The sequence below is a fragment of the Gopherus flavomarginatus genome, chromosome 16 (assembly GCF_025201925.1).
Source record: "Gopherus flavomarginatus isolate rGopFla2 chromosome 16, rGopFla2.mat.asm, whole genome shotgun sequence".
In the NCBI taxonomy this organism is placed as follows: Eukaryota; Metazoa; Chordata; order Testudines; family Testudinidae; genus Gopherus; species Gopherus flavomarginatus.
The window spans coordinates 27,058,026-27,077,914 of NC_066632.1; the positions used below are offsets into that span (position 1 = coordinate 27,058,026).

At 60.5% G+C, this 19,889-nt stretch overlaps 1 protein-coding gene across 1 annotated transcript in view; it reads right to left on the minus strand.

Annotated features, from left to right (window-relative positions):
* The window catches only part of NR4A1 (nuclear receptor subfamily 4 group A member 1), a 29,093-nt gene extending 24,827 nt beyond the window's left edge, over nucleotides 1-4,266 (minus strand). The window contains exon 1 of the mRNA XM_050924917.1: nucleotides 4,230-4,266. The gene's annotated coding sequence lies outside the window, so the exon portion shown is untranslated. The remainder of the gene's footprint in view (nucleotides 1-4,229) is intronic.
* Between the last annotated feature and the right edge of the window lie 15,623 nt (nucleotides 4,267-19,889).

Sequence of the window (19,889 nt, forward strand, 5' to 3'; positions counted from 1 at the left end):
GGGCCCATGGGGGCGTTGTCAGGCAGCCGCACACTGAGATGGGGAGTCCTCCCTGGCGCTGGACGTCAGCACTCTGATGGTGCATGCTCACGTCAGCCGGCAGCTGGCCTTACCAGAACATGCCAACTACCATATATAGGCACAACGGGGGGGTGGGGAGGGGTCCTTTGTGCGCTGCGCTGGCTCAGGAGATGGGGGGCAGGGTCTTTGGTGGGATCAAAAAGTGACACCCCTCCCCCACGCACACCTGGGAAGTCTCGTGCTCTGCTGTAATCCAGAAGACTGCTGAGAGGAGAGATTAACAGCCCCCCCCTAGAATGCAGCACTTCCGTTCCCTCCCCACCTCCGGAATAGAATCCAGGAGTCCTAGGCCCCAGTAAGCCCCGTTCTAACCATTAGACCCCACTGCCCTCCCAGAGCTGGGTACAGAACCCAGGAGTCCTGGCTCCCCTGCCAGTCTAACCACTAGGCCCCACTCCTTTGCATTCTGTACTACAGGGGTCCAGAAGCTGCCAGGCACAAAGCTCTTGAACAGGAGGCAGCCTCCCTCCCGTTGCAGGACGGTCCCCAGAGCACGCCGCACTCCGGTTTGACCAGAGAGGCTTTCCCTGCGAAGAGCTGCAGTCTCTCTCTGTGGAAGAACACAGGATGCACATCTGGCCTGCCCGACGCCAGGACGCATTCACTGGGCAGTGCCCACACTGGCCCGGAAGCCCGCGAAGAATGTCGCTTCGGCGCATTTCACCGTAAGCGGGTTCCATCCGGGAGCGGGGGACAAGATTTTAGCATGGGCGGGGCTGAAAGCCACTGAACCAAACTGCAAAGCCTGCATACGACAGAAGCCAGCCCTTCTGCTGCTGTTCTCACTTCAAGCCCAGGGCCGCTGCTGCACTCCCAACCCCACCACTCGGATCCCTGTGCGACGATGCCACGTACTGCGTTCCAAAGCCACCATCCCCTCCCTTCCGCTCACAGGAGAAGAGAAGCCGTTGCTGTCACATGGCAGAGAACGGTAATGGGATTCCCGGCTTGGGCTGGGCTGCTCCCCACTGGCAAGGCATCCTCACCCAACCCCTTGCTTCCAGTGCCCCCCTGCAGGGGGGGGAGGTGAAGCGCTGGTACCCCTCCTTAGCCCTGCCCCCTCCGCTCCCCATAGCCAAGGCTCTGAGCGCAGCGCTAGAGATGGGGCGGAGAGAATGTGGAGCCCAGGTCCTCTCTTTGGCTCTCAGCTCTCCCTAGCAAGATCCCATGCACAGGACGCAGGCTGGCCCCCGTGCAGCGGGAGGCGAGAGCAGAGCGATGCTACAGGCACAGGGCTGCTGAGAAGCACATGACAGGCTGGGCCTGGCAATGCTGATGCACCCAGGAATGGAGCCAGGAACCACGCACAGCAGGGACAGTCCAAAGGGTGCCCGCGAGTAACACTCTGCAAACACACAGCTGCTTGTCTAACAGCCTAGAGACTGACATCTCTCGCCTCTGGGAACCAAGGGCCTGATCCTGCTGCCCCCTAATGGTGGAGACCAGCCTGTACCCACAACACCGCCGGCATTTGGGAGTGGGAGTCACATCCCAGCTTGGCTGGACCTGACAGGCTCGGAACCCGTTGGCAGGACTGCAAATGCGTCCCCGGGACTGCTATGGCCCCCGGGGCTCTGAGCAGACTGCAGCCCGCTCCTGCAGGGCAGAACTGTCAGGGAAGGAGTGACTGACCCTGGGGCAACCGGCTCCCCCCATGTGCCTGTGTAGACACTTCAATCCCCTTGTCCAAAGCCCCTCCTTCAGCCACTCACAGCTGTGGTGCCAATTCCCACAGCACCCCACTAGGCAGTGAGAGTTCCCCCTGCTGCACAGACTGGAGCAAGGAGGCAGTGACTTGGCCAAGGCAACGCAGTGGGACAACAGCAGAGGTGGCAAGAGAACCCTGCGTCCCAGTGCTGGGCTCCCCGTGCAGGCCTGCACCCCTGTCCTGCAGACTGCACTCAACCACCACCCAATAGGCTGCAGCACTGCTCAGTGAGGGATGATCTGAACCCAGACCCCTTCCATGGAAGGCCAAGAGCTAGTTCCCGTGGCAGAGGCCAGCAGTTCTGACCCACCCTTCATGTTACAATGCTAATGACAGCACATATCTCCTGTGCCTTGGGTCAAGCTTCCTCATTTCACTAATGGGAAACAGGTACTGAAAAGAAGTCAAGTAACTTACTCAGGATCATGCAGCCAGTCAGCGGCCAGGCCCGCGGACAGAACCCAGGAGTCCTGACACCCAGCTCCCTCCAATGCAATTGCTAGATGCTGACTGGATGGTTGCTGGCCTGCTGATCACATGTTGACTCTGGCTAGGAGGCAGGGGAGACATGGCCCATGCCAGCTTTGCTCTGCCCTGCTCTGCTCTACCTAGGCCAGGGCTTTGCAACCCCCTGATTTCTTTTTGCCTCATGTGGAACAATCTCATGGCCTGGTGAAGCTGCTGGAACCCGGCTGAGCTGGCCAGCAGTACAGTTCGTCTAAGCCAGCCACTTATGGCCCAGTCAGCACACAGCTGCAGCCTATGTGACATCCTCAGGGCCATACAGGTAGTATATAGACTGTGTGGATGCAGCCCACGTAACACAGAGCGCTGCACATGCAGCCCGCAAAGGTAAATAGGTTAAGAATCACTGGTCTAGGGCTTGTCTACACTGGGGCTTCTTGCACCAATACAGCTGCATGGTTGCAAGCCCCTAGTGCAACGTGCTGCACTGGTGTGAAAAGGGGCTTAGAAACCAGCCCTCAGCCCCTGTGCTGGAATTTGGTGCTTTGTAAATCACTGCCCCTGCTGCCTCCTGCCGGTGCGCAGAAGGTCCCTATCAGGATGTGTATCCTGTTTCATGCCTTTTAACACTGGCTGGACTTGCCACGTACTAATCTGCCTGGCTGGCAGTGAGCAGCAGCCGTGAAATCTGGAGTCTCTCTCCTCATAACGCAGGTACTCAAGAGCCTGATCAGATGTGGAGAGGCCCAAGGGGCTCAGAGGGACTCCACAGCTCCCCTAGCAGCCTGTGTTGGCTGGCACGAGGACACGTCCAAGGAAACGTGAGCATCGGGCTGGGTGCCAGCCCTGTTACACTGCCACTTGCATAAGCAGCCAAGCTGCCTTGTCCGGGCTTCCCATGATAAGCATCGGATGCCCAGCAGAGAGCACCCACAGACCCACCCAGGGAGACGGGCTGCAGCCACACTGGCTCAGGAGTGAATTCACTTCCTGAAACAGTTCAAGGTCACAGTCCAACTTGCCCCTGCTTCACTGCCCCCGGGCACAGCTGGGGGAGGCTGTTAAACCCAAGGCCAGTGGTGCAACGACAGGGGAGTTTAGTCTCTAGCCTGTGAATTCCTTGGCCTCACTGCTCAGCCACCCAGGTAGGGGCGGGCAGTCAATGCCAGCCATGCCAACTCTGCCAGGGGCTCCCTATCATTAGGAACTAGGCTGAGACCTATCAAGCTCATTCCATGCAGCATCATGACAACCCACAATCAGTGACCTAGGGACAGGGGGCACCATAGCCCATTCCCTGTGGCCCCCACCACCTCCACCCAGAGCTGAATCTTTGCACAGGAAATAAAATGAAAAAGCAAATGCAAAAATAAAAAAAAACTGGGGGCAGGAACCTCAGTCCAGAAGGGGGCCAGGAAAGGGGGAAGAAACCACCCAAGTCAGCAGGTCCCAAAGATGAGAGACTGGGGGGAGAGAGAATGAGATGAGACTTTCTGACCCTCCCTCCCAAAACAGCTGCACAGGGTGACAATCGAGTGGGGACCACTGATTGATGTGAAGTGCGACAATGTGGGACAGAGACCCAGCCCCACCCCCATTAATACAGAGCACAGACCCAAGTAACTCCAGCTTCCCCTCCAGCCCGCAAATTGCGGGGGGGAGGGCAGAGACCCACCCCTGATCTGCACAGACCCAGCACAGTTCATGTTCCTGCTGTACAGCCTCAGGTCTCAGAGCTCGGGTGGCGGGGCGCACACGCGGGGGGGGGCGCCCCGCACATACACGCAGGAGGGGCACACGGGGTGACACTGGGGGGGCGCCCCCCACATACACGCGGGAGGAGCACACGGGGGGAGACACCGGGGGGGAAGCACAAGCGGGGAGGGACGCGGGGGGGGCGCACACCGGGGGGCTCCCCCCACATACAGGCGGGAGGGGCACACGGGGGGAGATACCGGGGGGGGCGCACACTCACACGCCTCCGCCGGCTCCCGCCTTCTCCTGCCGGGGGAGGCCCGCGAGCCCCGCCCGGCCTGGGGGGAATCCCCGCCCGGCTGTCCCGCGCGCTCCATCCGCCGCTTCGCAGCGGGGCCCTGCGCGGCTCGCCAGGCGGGGGCCCCGTGACGTCAGCCCGGGATCTGCTGACGTCGCTGGAATCCCCGCGTGCGCAGCGCTAAAAATAGACACGGAGCCCGAAATAACCGCGGCGCGGCCAGGCGGGGCCCGGCAGGGGGCAGCCCGGGGCTGGAGGGGATCCCTGAGCCCCCTTCCCTGCACGTGACTGGCCTGACCCTTGGGGAGCCCCCAGCCCCTCTCCCTGCACGTGACTGGCTGGGCCCGGGGGGACCCCCTAGCCCCCTTCCCTGCACGTGACTGGCCCTACCTGGGGAAGCCCCCAGCCCCCCTCCCTGCACGTGACTGGCCCTACCTGGGGAAGCCCCCAGCCCCCCTCCCTGCACGTGACTGGCTCGACCTGGGGGACCCCCTAGTCCCCCTCCCTGCACCTGTTTGGGCTGACCTGAGGAAGCCCCCAGCCCCCCTCCCTGCATGTGGCTGGCCTGACCCTGTGGGGGCCCCCGCCTGGCAGGACAGTCCCTGGCACCCATGGGGCCAGATGCAGAGAAACCCCAGGGCAGCAGCAGAAGTAGGAGGAGCCCTGTGCACTGGGGAGCAGCCAGGGTCTTTCTCCTGCTACTTGGGATTCACAGGGAGGGGCTGACACAGAGCTGTCTTACTGCTTTGCTTCCAGGGGGGTTGGGTCAGGGCCACCCCAGCCTCCCATTGGGCCTCTCCCAGGGCAGAGCAGGTGCAACTCCCTCTGTTTTTCACTGTGGCCCAGGCTCACCTCAAAATCATGAGCTGTGTCCCTCCCACATTAACCTCCAAAATCAGGTTTGTCCCAAGCACCCCTAGACTCACCCTCAAAACTCAGAGGACCCCTAACTCCCCAGGCCTGTCCCCCGGACTTCAGCACTCCCCATATCTTGCCTAATGGCTCAGACCCACCCCAGTTTAATAGTCAAAATGAAGCTACTCCTAGAATTGATCCCAGGAATTAAATCTTCCCCACACAATATCCTGTTGCAAACAGTCTGGTGATGCACCAGCTGGGGTATGCGTGTGTGTGAGGGGGCAACTGCCTGTGTGTGTGCATGGAATCGATCTGTCCCTCACATGTGCTGTCCGCTGCCGAGGGCTCAGGCTGGGATTAGATTTTACTCCCAAATCCAGGCTCCTGCTGGGCAGACCCATGCCAGATCCCTCTTTCTGTAGAACACCCTGGTGAACTGTGTGCAGGAGAAAGCTTGTGGACGGGCAGCGCTGGAGACCAAACTCTCTGTCCAGGGACACTCCAGGCAGGGGTGCCACATACAGCCCATGTGTGCTGCTGCCCGAAGGGGCCCTCTTCCTGGCCCATTGAGCCCTTGCCCTCGCTGATGGGACTGCCAGTGCCAGTGCAGGTGGCTTTCGTGATGTGGACATGCCTGTTCAGCGAGGAACTGGTCTGAGACCCATCAAACTCATTGCACACATGGGCCATGAGAAAATAGCCTATTTTAGCCACTACCAAACTAGGCTGGATTTGAACCAGTGACCTAGAGGCTGGGGCGGGGGCAGGGACTCCTAAATAACATTGTTTTTTAGTCTATTATTCGTTAATTTAATAAGAAACTTGGGGCAGCTTCTCTCCAGAAAATAAACCAGTTAATGTCTGGGGGGAAAGGGGGCCTCATGAATTGGGACCCACCATTCTAGAGCTCACTAGCTCCTGAAGGGTTAATATGCACCGGTAGCAGCCTGCATTGGGCCCCTGAGGTTGCCTGGATTAACTGTATCTCCAGTCCCAGCTAGTTACTAGGAAACCGGTCATCTCCTAGGTGAGAGCAGAACAGGTAGGGTCTCCTGCTAATAAACCAAACCTTACAACCTGGCTTGCCATAATCCAGCCCAGTCCTACAGTGATGCAGGCCAGCAGCACCCCCTGCGCCCCAAAGAAACAAACACCCAGTTTGCTGCAGCAGAACAGCAGCCTGGAGGTGCAAACCAATAACAAGCCTCTGCTCTGCTCTGGGAGCAGTTCCCGGGCCCCCACACCGCCCTGCCCTGGACTCAGGACTACACCAAGGACAGGGCAAGGCAGCTTCAGCTACACAAGGAAGTTGCTCCAGTTTAACTTCAATATGAAACTGGTGTCAGCACGGGTGGACACTCTGAGTTTGGTTCCAGGAGGGGCTTTGTTGGGTTCAGCTTAAGCCAGTTCCAAACTGATTTGAGTTCAATGAAAATAAGCCTCATTTAAACCAAGAGGAGAGTGTTCATACAGGAGGTGGTCTGGTTTGCTGACATTGGTTAAAATCACTGGTGCAACTTCCTCGTGCAGACAAACTGAGGACATGGCCTGTGGGGTCAGGGCTGTGCGTGCAGGGAGCTGGTCACTGGATCAGGGAGCTCCTGACTTTTATAGCACCTGTTCCAACACAGTCCAGCTCAGGACTGGCCAAAGACCCTTTCAGTGCAATGAGTTTGAATGGTCTCAGCCCAGGCTTCTTTGTTGACAGCCCCCATGGAGGGGTCCAAGGGCTGAATGGGCCGCAGCAGCTGAGAGCTAGAGGGAGCCCATCCTCGAGGTATCATGGCAGCAGGTAGAGGGAGGACACCATTTTCCCCAACCACCAGGCCGGCCTGTTCCACCAGCCCCCAAATTACCTTGGGAGATGTTTCATAATTAAAAGACAGAAAGGGCTGGAGGCGGCTGGGTCTGGGGAAGAGAACGCCAGGCTGATTACAGGGTTGCCCGCTGCCTAGCATCCTGCCCAGAGCTCTGCACTCCCTGGCCAGTTCAGGAGGCATTGTGGCTCCTGGCGCCATCTCCATGGACATGAGCCTATATTTGTCTGTAATTATGGGTTCTCCGAGCTGGGGAGCCTGGAGAGCCTTTGTGTGGGACAGAGGGGCATTCCTGAGGTGCCATGCCAAGGGCCCAGCCATGCCCATCTCCTTGTGAGAGGCCAGGGAGCCGCTAAGAAGTAGAGTGACCAGATAGCAAGTGAAAAAAATTGGGAGAGGGGGTGGGAGGAAATAGGAGCCTATATAAGAAAAAGCCCCCAAAATGAGGACTGTCCCTATCAGATCAAGACATCTGGTCACCCTACTGAGAAGGCACCATCCACACCACTGCCAACCACATAACCCCCCACCTTGGGGTCCCTTTAGCTTGGGCATTCAGCTCCGTGGGGCAGGTGGGACCCAGGCAGAGGGTCAGGTGGGGGACCTTGGGGAGTACCCTAAGGGCACTGCTATCCCCACCAGGCTCGTAGCCTGGCCTGGGCAGGCTCCCTAGCCCATTAACTCTTTAGTGCCAATGTGCTGCTGCTCCCAGATCACAAACACAGAGCTGTCCTGCACCCCCACACTCCACACTGAGGGCAGGGGCTTCTGTCTGGTGCACCGCCCCTCTCGGCTCTGTGGCTGCTCCGCCTCCGTCCCACCTCTCCCTCACTGCTCCAGCTTCCCCTCCTGGGTATCCCCCCGACACACACACAGCCCTTCCTGCCTGAAAATATCCCAGCACACAGGGTTCAACTCCCCACGTGCATCCAGGACTGGGGATGCTGCACCTTCAGGACTCTCACAGCTCTAGCCCCAGCCCCAGCCCCACCTGTACCAGGAGCTCAGCAGGTGCCTGGTGAACCCATTCATTGATCTGAACGAATTAACCTCACACCCACCAGCCGCTCCCCAGGAGACAGGGGAGAGTATTGGTGCATCACAGGTGGGGCTGCTGACGCAAGGTCACTTGCAAGGTCAAGCCATGAGTCAGCAGAACAGCAAGGAGCAGAACACAAAGAAAGCCTGATTTCCAGTCCTATTGCCTTCCACTTGGCCCCACTCCCTCCAGGGCTGGGCTAGAACCCAGGAGTCCTGTACCCCAAGCCGTCCCTGTTCTAACTACTACACCCCACTCCCTCCAGGGCCGAGCCAGAACCCAAGATTCCTGCACCCCAATCCATCCCTGACTGAACTACTACACCCCACTCCCTCCAGGGCCAAGCCAGAACCCAAGAGTCCTGCACCCCAATCCGTCCCTGATTTAACTACTACACCCCACTCCCTCCAGGGCCGGGCTAGAACCCAGGAGTCCTGCACCCCAATCCATCCCTGACCGAACTACTACACCCCACTCCCTCCAGGGCTGGGCTAGAACCCAGGAGTCCTGTACCCCAAGCCGTCCCTGTTCTAACTACTACACCCCACTCCCTCCAGGGCCGAGCCAGAACCCAAGATTCCTGCACCCCAATCCATCCCTGACTGAACTAGTACACCCCACTCCCTCCAGGGCCAAGCCAGAACCCAAGAGTCCTGCACCCCAATCCGTCCCTGATTTAACTACTACACCCCACTCCCTCCAGGGCCGGGCTAGAACCCAGGAGTCCTGCACCCCAATCCATCCCTGACCGAACTACTACACCCCACTCCCTCCAGGGCTGGGCTAGAACCCAGGAGTCCTGCACCCCAATCCGTCCCTGATCTAACTACTACACCCCACTCCCTCCAGGGCCGGGCTAGAACCCAGGAGTCCTGCACCCCAATCCATCCCTGACCGAACTACTACACCCCACTCCCTCCAGGGCTGGGCTAGAACCCAGGAGTCCTGCACCCCAATCCGTCCCTGATCTAACTACTACACCCCACTCCCTCCAGGGCCGGGCTAGAACCCAGGAGTCCTGCACCCCAATCCATCCCTGACCGAACTACTACACCCCACTCCCTCCAGGGCCAAGCCAGAACCCAAGAGTCCTGCACCCCAATCCGTCCCTGATCTAACTACTACACCCCACTCCCTCCAGGGCCGGGCTAGAACCCAGGAGTCCTGCACCCCAATCCGTCCCTGATCTAACTACTACACCCCACTCCCTCCAGGGCCGGGCTAGAACCCAGGAGTCCTGCACCCCAATCCATCCCTGATCTAACTACTACACCCCACTAGAACCCAGGAATCCTCTCAGCCAACCTGCATGTGACCAGGGGACGGGGTTGGGCAGGAGGCAGCCAAATTACACTTTGCATCATCGCGCTGCCTGGTCCGAAATCCTGGCTAATAAAAGCCCAGCCCCTTAACGTGACAGGTCACCTGCTCCGAGGGGAAATTTCCATGGAAAAGCCCTGTTTAGAAGGGGTGCAGTGTCATCAGAAAGGTATCTGGTGCGGGGGGAGCTGCCACTGCTGGGTCTGCTGCTCAGTGCCAGCCGGCGGGTTCTGCTGGGAGTCTTGGCAGGGAAGTGACTGGCTCTGGATTTAGCTGTGCCCTTGACTGTGAAAAGAACGTACCCGTAACCCATACCATAAATGTCCAGCCACACAGTCATTTTGGAACCAGTACAAGGCATAAGAGCAGCCCCGAGCCTGTGCTCTGACACACAAAGAGTGACTCACACAGGGGTGTGCGCGTGCACACACAGCCTCTCTCGCGCACACACACTCTCATGCATATCCACAGCCCTTGGGCTCGGCCTGACCAGCAGCAGCCCCTGGCTCACGGGCTGGGAGGGGACCACCAGCCTGTAATGTCACACTCAGGCAGCCGCAGGGGAAGCTGATGCAGGAGGCCAGTTCCTGGGGGAGTTTCTGTAGAGACCCACGGGATGCAGGCAGGAGAGCCGAGCCCAGCTGGTGGGTGATTTACCAGTGGGAGGCGGCGGTGTCCATGCTGAGTGGGTCTCCCAAGGCCAGGAAAAGCCACCTGTAGACTGAGCTTTACCAAGAATCATCTCAGCAGCAGGCCTGGCTGTCAGACATGAGGGACAACTGCAGCCAGCTGGGTGCTCGGGAGCAGGAGGGGAGTCACCCCTGCTCATTAGACACATGGGGCCTGATGTTCCATGTGCCTTGCAAGCCCTGGTGGGGATCCAGTCCCTAGTGGTTACAGCCCTGGGTGCTGCCAGTTGGATTAGCATCCCAGCAACATTGGGACACACACACACACCCCCTCCCACTTATGGCCTTGGCATGCCAGGTGCTGCACAGACACAGTGACAGACAGTCCATGCGCCAGAGCTCATAGGCTAAATAGACAAGGGCCAGAGGGGAAACTGAGGCACAGGGAGGGGAAGGGACTTGCCTAAAGTCTTGCAACAAGTCAGTGTCAGAGCGGGAATAGAACTCAGGTCTCCCAGGCCGGTATCCCATCTACTAGCCCACCCTACCTCCTAGCCCAGGCCCAGCCCCCCAGCAGAGGCAGATTAGGGGTTTGCGGGGCCCTGGGCTAAAGCAAGTGGGGGCCCCTGCCCTCCCCTTCTGCCTGCAGCCCCTCCCCCCCAGTGCTCCCACTGGGGAGTGGGGTTGGGGCATGGGGGCTTCCCTTGTGCCTCAGCAGGGGCGCCAGGCAGGTGAAGTGGGTTGAGGACAGGGGTGCCCATTTTCTGGCCCCCCCTCCCAATTGGCCGGGGCCCCTGGGTACTGGTCCTGTTGGCCCAGTGTCTGGTCTGCCACTGACCCACAGGGAGTGCAGAGCAGGCAAGAGGGAGCCAGAACTCCTGGGGTCAATTCCCAGCTCAGCCTCTGACTGTGTGACCTGGGGCAAGGCTCAGCTTGACTCTGCCTCAATTTCTCCTGTTGTCAAACACCTTCGCGTTTGGGGCTCCCCCCCGCTCATTTCTCACCAGGGCTTTGGAACAGCCAGGGCCAAGCCTGGGCCCAAATGTCCATCCTGGGTTTTACGCTGAGCCCGGCCTTGGCTGGGATAGACACAACCCTGCCCTGGGGCAGGGCACAGGGGAGGCCACCCCTGCCTCCCCCATTCAAGGGCTCTGAGGGACGGTGCATCCCTGGTGCAGGGGCCCTGCTTCACTGCCCCCAGAGGAGCTTTGCAGAGACCCCGAATTGCAGCTCTGCCCTGGACCCCACCCCGTGATGCAGAGCTGGGGCATAGGGCAGGTCCCTGGGTGGTGGGTGATGTTTACCCGCAGGCCCTTTGCCCCAGTTAGCCATTGGGCATGCATGACCTGCCCAGCCGGGGGTTCAGCCGAGGACGCACGGATCCCTGTGCAGAGCCACAAAGTGCTGCCTGGCCCCGGCCCCAACCCACTGAGTCAGGCCCCAGAGGCGCCTGGCAGGGATCGTGTCCGGCCCCCTGCGGGCAGCGTTTTGAGCATGCTTGGTGAAAGGCTGTGTTACCCCCTCCTCTCTTCTCCCTCCAGCCAGGAATGGGTAAAAGGGATTGTGATGCTGCAGTCTATATGGTTTTATAACAAATATGCTAATGAGTGAATATAATATAACTGGAATATGCTTCATGGAAAAGGTCTCTTGTAAGGTATCATTACAAAGCTTATAATCTACTGAGTGTGACCATCCTATTTGTATAAATGTACCACTCTTGTATCTGAACCTAGAAATATGAACTATAACCCTGAGGGCCTATTGTAATTATGCAAAGTGTGGGCCATTAATATTGCTTTGGAATCTTGATGACTCCCATTAACCAGGACAATTGTCTGCAGATGGGTGCGTTTTATCTGTAAGTCTTCCTGTTACCTATGTGCTGGCAAGTGGGCAATGATGTCTTGCAGTGACTGTGATCCTGTCACCTGAACTGGAATCCATCTTTAACCTGGTGTCTTTCCATTGAGAAGGAGGGTGGGAACCCAGAGGGACAAAGGATTCCCGCCATATGCAAAAGAGATATAAAGGGGTGGAACAGAACAAAGCTAGAGGAGCCATCCTGAAGAACCCCCTAGCTACCCCCTGAGCTGGAACAGGAGCTGTACTGGGGAAAGACTTGTGCCCAGGCCTGGAAGGGGTCCAGTCTGAGGAAAACACTTACTGAAGCATCTCTGAGGGTGAGATTATCTGTATTCAGTTTGATTAGACATAGACTTGCGTGTTTTATTTTATTTTGCTTGGTGATTTACTTTGTTCTGTCTGGTACTACTTGGAACCACTTAATTCCTACTTTCGGCATTTAATAAAATCACTTTTTACTTAGTAATTGACCCAGAGTATGTATTGATACATGGGGGGGGGAGCAAACAGCTGTGCATCTCTCTCGATCAGTGTTATAGAGAGCGAATAATTTATGAGTTTACTCTGCATAAGCTTTATACAGAGTAAAATGGATTTATTTGGGTTTAGACTCCATTGGGAGTTGGGCATCTGAGTGTTAAAGACAGGAACACTTCTGTGAGCTGCTTTCAGGTAAACCTGCAGCTCTGGGGGCAAGTAATTCAGACCCTGGGTCTGTGCTGGAGCAGACAGGAGTGTCTGGCTCAGCAGGACAGGGTCCTGGGGCCCCAAGCTGGCAGGGAAGGCAGGGCTAGAAGTAGTCTTGGCACATCGGGTGGCAGCTCCTGGGGGTGGTTCTGTGATCCAACCAGTCACAGGGATACAGAGACGGCAAGGCCGGCCAGCCCCCTGGGGGCATATTGCAGCTCCACAGAGCACATCTGGGCAGGGAGAGAAGCGCGGCCGCGGTGGAGGATGGAGACAGGGTTGCAGTGACTTATGCTCCAACACCCCCTGCCCCTCTCCCCCATGGCTGTATTCGACTCACAGACCCCTGTGGTGCCTGCTGGCAGTGGAGGCGGCTGGAACAAAAGCCAAGGTGCCACACGTGGGGCTGCCAGTGCACCCGCTGTACGGGTGCAAACCCCTCATGCAGAGGTGCCGCACCGGTGCAGCTCACCCCAGCACAGCACCTCTGCACCAGCGGGTTGCGCTGGGGCACAGAGCCTCCCCCAGCCCCACTCCCTTGGGCCAAGGAGCCCAGGGCTGCAGCAGGGCAGCCTGCCCTGTCATGTGAGGCTGCGATGCCCTCTCGTGGGCGGTCAAAGTCAGCGTTTAACTCCGAGCTGGGTATTTATTTCCAGGGGGCGTCGGGCCTGATCCTTAAAGGCCGGGGCTGCTCCAAACAGAAATGTTCTGCTCAATTTACAAGGGGGGGAAAGGCTAAGGGAGCAGCCGGCCCTGCACTTACAGTTGGGCTAGTTGGGGGGCTGCAGCATCACCCGTGACAAAAGACTCTGGGGCCTGACGCCTCCTTGGTTAGGCCTATGCTGCCCCACTGCCTTCAGCTTCTGCCCCATTGGTGCTGGCAGAACCTGGGACTGGGACTGTCCTGGGAGCCCCCCATGAACCCAGCCCCCTTGCCCGCTGCAGCAGGCGCATCGAGAAGACCCCAGCGTTCACGGAGAGCTTCGGTCCATTTCTTCTTAAGTAATTAATCGGGGCAATTGGAAGGAAAAAACAGGGACACACCTGCAGGCCTCTGGCAAGGCCTCGGAGCATCCCTCTTCCGAGACTTGGGAGTGGGAGTGATGCCTTGTCTCAGAGATGGGCGCTTCAGAGCAGCCAAGTGCTGCAGGGAGCCATCCGGCGACTGCCCGGCACTGCACTGAGCCGCCTGGCGACCGCCCGGCGCTGCCCAGAGCTGCATGGAGCTGCCCGGCGACTGCCCGGCGCTGCATAGAGCCGCCCGGCGACCGCCCGGTGCTGCCCAGAGCTGCATGGAGCTGCCTGGCGACTGCCCGGAGCTGCATGGAGCCGCCCGGCGACCGCCCGGCACTGCCCGGAGCTGCATGGAGCCCCCTAGCGACGGCCCGAAGCTGCATGGAGCCGCCTGGCGACCACCCGGCACTGCCCAGAGCTGCATGGAGCTGCCCGGCGACTGCCCGGCACTGCCCGGAGCTGCATGGAGCCGCCCGGCGACTGCCCGGCACTGCCTAGAGCCCCCCAGCGACCGCCCGAAGCTGCATGGAGCTGCCAGGCAACCGCCCGGCGCTGCCCAGAGCTGCATGGAGCTGCCTGGCAACTGCCCGGAGCTGCATGGAGCCGCCCGGCAACCGCCCGGCGCTGCCCGGAGCTGCATGGAGCCCCCTAGTGACCGCCCGAAGCTGCATGGAGCTGCCCGGCGACCGCCCGGCGCTGCCTGGAGCCCCCCAGCGACCGCCCGAAGCTGCATGGAGCTGCCCAGCGACCGCCCGGCACTGCCCGGAGCTGCATGGAGCTGCCAGGCGACCATCCGGCACTGCCCGGAGCTGCCTGGAGCCCCCCAGCAACCACCTGAAGCTGCATGGAGCTGCCCAGTGACCGCCCGGCACTGCACTGAGCTGCCCAGCGACTGCCCGGCGCTGCCCAGAGCTGCATGGAGCCGCCCGGCGACCGCCCGGCACTGCCCGGAGCTGCATGGAGCCCCCTAGCGACCGCCCGGCGCTGCCCGGCACTGCCTGGAGCCCCCCAGCGACCGCCTGGCGCTGCCCAGAGCTGCATGGAGCTGCCCGGCGACTGCCCGGAGCTGCATGGAGCCGCCCGGCGACCGCCCGGCGCTGCCCAGAGCTGCATGGAGCCCCCTAGCGACCGCCCGAAGCTGCATGGAGCTGCCCGGCGACCGCCCGGCACTGCCCGGAGCTGCATGGAGCTGCCCGGCGACTGCCCGGAGCTGCCCGGCACTGCCTGGAGCCCCCCAGCGACTGCCCGGCACTGCCCGGAGCTGCATGGAGCCCCCGAGTGACCGCCCGAAGCTGCATGGAGCTGCCAGGTGACTGCCCGGCGCTGCCCGGCACTGCCTGGAGCCGCCCGGCAACCGCCCGGCGCTGCCTGGAGCCCCCTAGTGACCGCCCGAAGCTGCATGGAGCTGCCAGGTGACTGCCCGGCGCTGCCCGGCACTGCCTGGAGCCCCCCAGCGACCGCCCGGCGCTGCCCAGAGCTGCATGGAGCCGCCTGGCGACCGCCCGGTGCTGCCCGGCACTGCCTGGAGCCCCCTAGCAACCGCCCGAAGCTGCATGGAGCTGCCCGGCGACTGCCCGGAGCCGTCCGGAGACTGCCTAGCACTGCACTGAGTGTCCGGCGACCGCCCAGCACTGCCCGGAGCCATCTGGAGAATGGGACCAGGAGGACCAAACCTGCACATTTCTCCATGGTACAATACACGGTCGCCAGCCAGTCCCTGGGCACCAGTGCAGGCAGAGGCATCAGGAGGCCTGAGCTTGTGGAGTTTCCCGCCCCCGGTTCAGAAGGTCCAAGAAGAGGGCTGATCTGAACCCATCCCATCCCCTCAGCTGGTTCAAGGCCCTCCTGTCACCCCCACTTTCTCCACTAGATGGGGCCAGATGCCGGCTCGCGCCCCGTGCCCCATCCAGCACCCCCTGGGCTCTGAGCTGGGCTCAGTCCCACTCTGGGAGGGGGCGGCTCTGGGCACAGGGTCCAGCCCTGCAGCCGGGGAATCTGGGACCTGGCTCAGAACTTTCCCAGGCTCTGAGGGGCTTTGTGGCTGTAGCGCTGGGCCTGTCTACGGGGTTGGGCTCCCCCTTCACACGCCCTCCCCCCATCTCACTCACTGCAGGGGCTCAGTCGGGGGCACTCTCCCTTCAGTCAGCACTGGCCCCAGTGCGGTGCGTGGGGGAAACAGGGCATCCTGGTTTCCCAGCTCTCGCATTACCGGGAATGACAGCACCGACATGATCAGGGAGGGAGTTTCCTGGACTCAAGCAAAGAGACTTGCCCCCTTCCCGCTGCACAGAGAACAGGCATTCTGGCTCCCAAGTGCTTTACAGACATTTTTAGCAAACCCGGCCCCTCGGATTCCCGTTGGCTGCAGCCCCTTGGAGGACTGGCCCATCCTGCAGCAGGAAAGGCACAGGGGTGGGAACCTCCTTCAGAATATTTCGCAAGATCCCAGAGGAAGCAAGACAGGAAAAGGGGCTGGAGAAGGCCCAGAAAAACGCTCCACAAGTTCCAGCCGCCCAGGGAGCTGCTGTCAGAGAGAACCGAGCATGGAGGCTGCTCCAGCCCCAGGAGGTGGGACACTCCCATCAGCCTCGCTCCAGGCAGAGCCGCAGGTTGCCTCCTAGACACCCAGATTTGGGAGGCAGGAGACCTAGTAACAAACCTCAAATAAAAGGAGCAGTCGGCTGGGCAGGGTAAGAGGGGTGTTCGCACCCGCCCAGGGAGCTGCTGTCGGAGGGCACTGAGCATGGGGGCTGCTCAATCAGCCAGGGCCGGATTCCACTCACTGGGGTCACGAGAGGTGCTGGGGTGAGTGAGAGCAGGACTTGTCCCATTATGCACTGCAGCACCTGCATCCAGCAAGCACCGGTGCTAATGACTGCTTTGCAAAGCCCTGCCTCCTGGCCTCAACACCCCCATGGTAGCTTCTTTACCATCACACGGGACATCTGTGGTGGCAGAACCCAGCAGCCCTGATCCCCTGCCTTGCCCCCGCTCTAACCCCTAGTCCCTACTCCTCTCCCAGAGCTGGAGTCCAGGCTCCTACCTCACCCTGCTCTAACCACTAGCCCCCACTCCCCTTCTTCACTTGGGAACAGAACCCAGGAGTCCTGGCTCCCAGCTCCCCCGCTCTAACTGCCAGCCCCTACTCCCCTCCGGCACCTAGGAACAGAACCCCAGGAGTTCTGGCTCCCAGCCCCCGCCCCCCCCCGCTCTAACCGCTAGCCCTCACTCCCCTCCCACACATGGGAACAGAACCCAGGAGTCCTGGCTCCCAGCCCCCCTGCTCTAACCCACCAGCCCCCACTCCCCTCCTGCACTTGGGAACAAAACCCAGGAGTCCTGGCTCCCAGCCCCTCCGCTCAAACTGCCAGCCCCCACTCCCCTCCCGCACCTGGGAACAGAACCCAGGAGTCCTGGCTGCCAGCCCCCTTGCTCTAACCACTAACCCCCACTCCCCTCCTGCACTTGGGAACAAAACCCAGGAGTCCTGACTCCCAGCCCCCAACTGCTAGCCCCCACTGCCCTCTCACACCTGGGAATAGAACCCAGGAGTCCTGGCTCCCAGCCCCCCCGCTCTAACCGCTAGCCCTCACTCCCCTCCCGCACCTGGGAACAGAACCCAGGAATCCCCAGTTCCACCTACTGGTGCACTCTCTGGCTGCCCACTATGGTGACCAGATGTCCCAATTTAATAGGGACAGTCCTGCTATTTGGGACTTTTTCTTACATAGGCTCCTATTACCCCCACCCCGTCCCGATTTTTCACATTTGCTGTCTGGTCACCCTACTGCCCACCAGGGACCCTCCACATGCTGCAGGACCCCCACCTCCGCTGGGAAGGCTGCCTCCGTGCCTCGCAGCCACTGCTGGTACAGAGAAAGCAAGTTCTTTTGGCTGCCAAGAGCATGGCATTTCCTGAGCCTTGGTGTCCCCTGCCCCTCTGCCCCCCCTCCCCCAGCTCCTCCACCCCGCAGCTCACGGCCCATGGAACAAAGGCTCGACCGGACAGACACACGGGTTCCGTTCTCTGCCAAGGAAGCTGAACCTGCCCCAGGCTGAGCGTAGGAGCTATGGGCTGGATCGCTGCTAGGACAGGAGGCCTCTGAGGAAGCCCCAATGATGCTGAGTCGGTCGTAGGGGCTCTGCCCTCTAAGCTGGGCAGGAACCGATGCTCTAATGCACAGTTAGGGGGCTCTGGAATGAAAAGCCACGGTCCTGATCTTCTGACTGGCAAAAGCCCAGAGCATTTCATTGCACAGGCAGGCGGGACGTGAATGCGGGTGTTCTGCCAAATTCCAGTGCAGCTAATTCCATCTGGTGACCCGCATTCCCTTTGCAGGTTCAGTTGGACACAAGCTTGTCTCCTCCACTTCCTGGCCTATAACTGGCATCTCAAGTTGCTGTTAAACAGCTGCTGTGTCCCACCCCAGAGGTGGCAGCAATTCAGTGCAGGGCAAAGACATCCCAGTCTGGCTCTATTTAATGTTGTAAAGCGCTTTGGGTGATGAATGGCTCCCTGGCAGCAGACTGACACCGCAGGCGGCCAGTTCACCTTTCCTCACCTGCTTAACGAGACAGAAAAATCCTTTGGCATGAAGCCGTTTGCATCAACAATGGGAGTCGCTGGATGCTGAGCTCTTTGAAGCTCTGGCCGCAGGCGAGGTCTGTGTTAAAGCCCAGTGAAATTGGAGGGGGAGAACTGCTGAGCGGGGGGACAGGGGGAGGGAATGCTCTCCCTTACCATCCCCCCACTGATAGCAGCCCTCCCCCAGCGTGTCCATGTACACACACGCACATGGCACACGCCCGGACGCACACAGGACTAGCCCCATGCAGGCTGTCACGCAGAGCCCACACCCAGTTCCACACGCCACACCAGAGACTTGCACAAGTGGCACACTGGGATCTATTCATAGCCTGTGCACTTGGCTGGTGCGCACGGCCCTCGACCCACAGGCAGCTGTACAGGGGATTAGGCAGAGCCGGCTCCCTGCACCAGGCCCTGGGGGCAGGACTGGGCCGTGAGGAATGTGCAGCTGGGGCTGGGTGGGAGCACAGGAAACAGATGGGGTGGGAGGTGGGTGGGAGCCCCATGCTGGTGCAGAGCAGGGCCCTTGTGCCGCCCAGCCTGACAGCCCCTCCAGGAGCCGCCCTGCAGCCTGGTCCCCTCTGGGGTGAGTCAGCCCCCACTGCCCCCCCTTCCGCTTCCCCAGAACCTCCCCGTGACGGCTCCTGCCCTGACGCGCTGGTGCCTCAAGGGGCCTCCCACCAGCCTTGCGGTTTCGTTGCTTTCCTCGCCCCATGGCCTCCCCCGGCCTTATCTTGGCTCAGCATCTGCAGCAGCAGCAGCGCCCCGCACTATGGCAAACGGAACCGAGAGATGAGCAATGGCTGAGGGCAGCCACCCGGCTCTGGCTTTCGGGCCCGGTGATACCCAGAGCCAGCAGAGGCAGCCTGTAAAATACCCTCGGGCCTTCCCACTCCAGTCCCTTCCAGCCCCGCTGGAGTCTGACCGGCCACGGCTCAGAGCATTGGGAAACACCTCAGAGCGACTAGCCGGGCCATGGTGGCTCTCCAGCGTGGCCTTGGCCCTCGCCAGCCTGTGGCACCCAGGCCTGCCTGCCATGAGCGTCACAGGGGAAGCCGATCCCTGCTGGGCGTGGAATGGGTGGGGCTGAGCCCAGCGCTGGGCTAGGACAGCAACAGACCGTAGACCACAGTCCAAGGAGCTGGTCTCAGCCCAGCTCATGGTGGGCGGCAGCTGCAGAGGGGCTGCTCATATGTTCCGCTGCTTTGCCTGCCCTCCGAGAGCGACATCCCCTTGTGCGCAGGGCCCTGGTGCATCCCTTCATCCGGCATTAAAGAGCCAAGGGCTGAAAACTCCTCAAGCCAGGGGCTGTGCTTTCCTGGGTGTCTGTACAGCTCCTGGCGCTCCTGGGTGACAGTGCAAACCCAATCAGCCCTAGAGGCAGGAGCTGGCCAGCCTGCTCCATGCTTACCTCGCACACCACGTGCGCAGAGCAGTGCTGAGCCGGGCGAGGACGGCAGGGCAGTCAAAGCAGCGGAAGTTTGAGGGAGAGGAGCTGCTGCCCCTTTTGCATATGAAGCTGCACACTGAGGTTGCTTGGTCAGGTGAAGCATTGAGGGGTGGGAAATGCGGCTAGCAGCAGCAAGGAGGGAGCCAGTTTGCAGCAAGGTTTTGCTTCTTGCTTGCTTGGTTTTCAGTCTGTCACTGCAGGGAGCCCCGTGGAGTCTGGCTAGGGAGAGGTTTGGCAGGAAGACACAAGCCGTTTCCTGTCTGGAACAGGGATATTCAGCTCTTCCCTACACACTGGGTCTGGTGTGGTACTCGTCAGAGCCTGCTGGCCGGCCGGCTGGCTCCCTCCCTCCGTGCTGGGAGGGGGCAGGAGCT